The following is a 5,032-nucleotide window of genomic DNA, read 5'->3' as shown; positions in this document are numbered from 1 at the left end:
TCGTGGATGAACTCGACGAACTCACAACACAGAAAGACACAAGATTTATACTGGTTCGGGCCATCGTTGTGGTGTAATACCATACTCCAGTGTGGTGGTGGTGGATTTCCTCTTGGGCTGATGATGAACAGTACAAGGGGAAGAACAGCCTCCTGAGGTTGAGGTGTTCTTGTGCTTGGCGAACTTGTGCGGGTGAGATGATCTTGGATCCGTCCTCTCTCCCTTATCTCTCCCCGAATCAGTTCTCTCCTTTTCGTCCCCCTACTGTGGTGGCTAGTTCTACTTATATAGGCACTGGTCCTCTCCCCAAATATTGAGCAGGAAGGGAGCCAACAACGGCCAATTTGAAAGGGGGCAGCTAGTATAGCTTATCCTGACAAAAGCGGTCTTCGCCTGCAAAAGGCTCTGGTGATGACGCCGTCTTGGGCTCCATGGTGACCTCCGTCTTACCGTCCTGTTGGTCTTGGTCTCGTTGCACCGATATGGAAGCCTTTGCTTGATGCATCGGTACTCCGCGCCTGCGCTTGCCCCCTTGGCACCAAAGAGGAAACAAGGACGCTGTGCGCTCTGGCGCCCGCCTGGCGCCCGCCTGGTCTCGATCATCATGGCTCACGTCACGAGAACCTCACGAGGTTTGCCTTGCCTTGATCTCTCCGCCCCTCACGAGCCTGCAGGCGAGGCCGCTCCTGAGGAGGTCTTGCGTCGTCCGCCTCGCGAGGCTTGGCCCCTCGTGAGGGTCTTGAATGCCTTGTCGATAAAGATGGGTCGTACGGGCCTGCCAGCTCAGCCACGCCGTGGGCCGCAGGCAGGCAAGTCTAGGGACCCCCGTTCCCAGAACACCGACAGGCTCCACTACTGATCATCAGGAAACGAATCATAGTAACGACCAAGGTCCTCGTCGATCTCCCACTTGAGTTCGGTAGCATCACCTGCACTGGTATCATCGGCACCTGCAACTGTTTTGGAAGTATCTATGAGTCACGTGGACTCAGCAATCTCAAAACCAGCGAGATCAAGACTATTTAAGCTTATGGGTAGGATAAGGTTATGAGGTGGAGTTGCAGCAAGCGCTAAGCAAATATGGTGGCTAACATTCGCAAATAAGAGTAAGATGAGAAGCTACGCAATGGTCGTGAAGCTAGAAGTGATCAAGAAGTGATCCTTAAACTACTTATGTTCATACATAACCCAAACCGTGTTCACTTTCCAGACTCTACCGAAAAGAGACCATCGCGGCTACACACGCGGTTGATGCGTTTTAATTAAGTCAAGTGTCAAGTTCTCTACAACCGGATATTAACAAATTCCAATCTGCCACATAACCGCGGGCACGATTCTCAAAAGTTTTTACCCTGCAGGGGTGTCCCAACTTAGCACATCACAAGCTCTCTAGATCATCCGATCAAAATCAGACGGGTGAGATAAAATAGGCTTCAGAAGTCCAAATGAGAAACCGAAGATATTTTAGGGAAGTTTGGTGATGATCTGAATCCAACGGTGACGACTACCCGGGTCGGGTTCGGGACAACTTTCAGACACGTGTGAGGGGTCTGAGTAAAGTGTAGAGAGGGTCAAACAGTCAGACAAGAGGGGCTCGAAAAACCCGATTGGTCTCGGAACGATCAAGGAAGGCAAGGGGTTTAATGGGCTTAGAAAAGAGAGAGAAGAGAGCGGTCCGACTGGTCTAAGAGAAGGTCAACAGAGACAACGAGGAAGTGGCGACTACGAGCGGATGCAACTTTTGAAAACATGACGGCAACAGAGTGCGGATGCACTGCGAATGATGCGATGATGAATGCAACAAACAAATAAATAACACCGTTGACACGCAAAACATGGAAGGTGTCTGGAGCGCCAGTCTTGGGTGTCACACCTTTCGTTTTGAGGGCTCACCCAGCGTAGATGCTACCTTCCTAGGGGCCACCCTCAATTGAGTGCGGCTCGCTGAGCGCCGATCCTATGAAGCACGATTCAGTGTGATGGGTGAGACACAAGTGGGGGGTTCCTTTTTAAGGATAATTTCCGAGTACTTACATTGGAGAAAGGGAGAAGGCCGGGGTAGTCGGCCATAATAGCCACTTCCGAGCCATCAAGGCTCGCTTGATAAAAGACTCCATCTTCAAACTCTACCAATATATCCAGATCCTCGCGAAATCCAGGGTCCTCGTTGCGAGCATAGTCCTCTGGCTGTGGGGAGGGGCAATGAACATTTTCAACCATTTTCCTCCATGTCTGTTTTAAGACGACCAGAACAATTCGATTAGCATACCTCGGTAATGAGGTAGTACAATGCTAATAATCAAAACTTACGCATTCAATGGGGTCATACATGGAGAAACCTTCTCGACAATTTAAACAGGCGAATTCTTCTTTCTCCCCCATATAAAGATCTGCCAGAATGGAGCCAGAGCGGCTGGGGTATCTGGGCCCTCGCGCTTATAACGAGATGCACCGTTCTCTTTGTTGTAACACCATAAAGGGGTTACTCTAGACTGAAGGGGTTGGATGCATCGCTTTATCGTGATGGCCATGACTTCGACTGTCGAGAGCTCGGAATGGGCGAGTAACCTAACCTTCCTGACCAACCTCTTTACTTCCGCACTATCTTCTTGCTTGGGGCTCTGGGGGCACCAATTGAGGCGTTTCTTCAAAGGAGCGCTGGAGAATTCAGGAAGTCCGCGTCAAACTGGGTCCGGAAGGGGAACATCCTCAATATAAAACCATTCTGAAGTCCATTCTTTGGATCCTTTTTTGGGAGTTCCGATGAGGTAACCTGATCCGGCTATGCGACATATTTTGGCACTGCCCACTTCAAATATAGAACCCCCTTAATGACGAGGGACGAGGCAAAAGAACTTTCTCCACTGTTCGAAATGAGCCTTGCAGCCTAAAAGCAGTTCGCAAAGAGCGACAAAACCTTATATGTGCAGGATAGAACCTGGTGTGAGGTTGTGCAGATGGATCCCGTAAAATTCCAATAGACCTTTGAGGAAGGGGTGGGTCGGGAATCCTAAGACCCTCAGAAGAAAAGAGACGAAGCACACCCTCTCCTCCTTGTTAGGGTTGGGGAAATTCTCTGCTAGCACATCATTGCCAATCGAGGCCAATCCCGCCCGCACGGAGACTAGATCTGTGGGAGGGAGATATCCCCACGTCTGAAGTCGATTCAGCTGGAGGTGAGACACTGAGCAGCTTTGCCAATCACCTGCTTGAGGGCCATGAGGGCGCGAAGAAGATCTAGGAGCACTGGCCATGTTTTGGAGTTTTTTGTGGTTGGCTCTGATGATCTTTGCGCGATGTGGATGGCATTCGGGGATCTAATCTCCTTATATAGAGGCCGCCCTTGCGTGGTAAGGGGCTTATTTGTAAAAGATTATTGTGGACCGTTTGCATTCGCCTCTCGCGTGGAAATCGAGGCGACAACAGAAAGGAATCATAAATGCAGAACATGGAGGTCAAAATTGTACTATCGTCAATCTGGAGTGTGTCGAAGAACCTGCCTTGCAAAGCCGAAGACATAAGCCGGATACTACATCGTCATTGGAGGCAAGTTCAAGGGCTACTGAGGGAGTCCTGGATTAGGGGGTCCTTAAGTGTCCAGCCTATTCGATATGGGCCGGACTGATGGGCCGTGAAGGTGAAGCAGGAGACCACCTCCCGTGTTCGGGTAGGACTCTTATGTGTGTAGAACGGCAAGACTGGTGTCCGGGTGTAATACTCCTTCCCTCTATGAACCGACTATGTCCAACCCTAGGCCCCTCCGGTGTGTATATAAACCGGAGGGTTTAGTCCGAGGAGATCATCAGAATAATCATATGCTAGATAGCTAGGGCATAGCCATTACGATCTCGAGGTAGATCAACTCTTGTAACCCCTATACTCATCGAATACAATCAAGCAGGACGTAGGGTTTTGCCTCCTTTAAGAGGGCCCGAACCTGGGTAAACATCATGCCCCCATTGTCCCTTGTTACCATTGATCCTTAGACCCACAGCTTGCGCCCCCCTACCCGATATCTACCGGTTTTAACACCGACAGAGGTGATCAAAGCTTATGGTTTTATACAGACTTGCGGTGAAGCCTGTATTTACAAGAAAGTGAGTGGGAGCTCTGTAGCATTTCTAATATTATATGTGGATGACATATTGTTGATTGGAAATGATATAGAATTTCTACATAGCATAAAACTGTTGGAAATATGCCCTAGAGGCAATAATAAAGTGGTTATTATTATATTCCTTGTTCATGATAATTGTCTATTGTTCATGCTATAATTGTATTAACCGGAAACTACAATACATGTGTGAATACATAGATCATAATATGTCCCTAGTAAGCCTCTAGTTGACTAGCTCGTTGATCAACAGATGGTCGTGGTTTCCTGACCATGGACATTGGATGTTGTTGATAATGGGATCACATCATTAGGAGAATGATGTGATGGACAAGACCCAATCCTAAGTATAGCACAAGGTCGTGTAGTTCGTCTGCTAAAGCTTTTCTAATGTCAAGTATCTTTTCCTTAGACCATGAGATTGTGCAACTCCCGGATACTGTAGGAATGATTTGGGTGTGCCAAATGTCACAACATAACTGGGTGGCTATAAAGGTGCACTACGGGTATCTCTGAAAGTATTTATTGGGTTGGCACGAATCGAGACTGGGATTTGTCACTCCGTATGATGGAGAGGTATCTCTGGGCCCACTCAGTAATGCATCATCATAATGAGCTCAGAGTGACTAAGGAGTTAGTCACGGGATCATGCATTAAGTAACGAGTAAAGAGACTTGCCGATAACGAGATTGAACAAGGTATTGGGATGCCGACGATCGAATCTCGGGCAAGTAACATGCCGATGGACAAAGGGAATTGTATACAGGATTGATTGAATCCTCGACATCGTGGTTCATCCGATGAGATCATCGTGGAACATGTGGGAGCCAACATGGGTATCTAGATCCCGCTGTTGGTTATTGGCTGGAGAGATGTCTCGGTCATGACTACGTGGTTCCATAACCCGTAGGGTCTACA

The sequence above is a fragment of the Triticum urartu genome, chromosome 2 (genome assembly GCF_003073215.2).
Source record: "Triticum urartu cultivar G1812 chromosome 2, Tu2.1, whole genome shotgun sequence".
NCBI lineage: Eukaryota > Viridiplantae > Streptophyta > Magnoliopsida > Poales > Poaceae > Triticum > Triticum urartu.
This window is presented reverse-complemented; position numbering follows the sequence as displayed.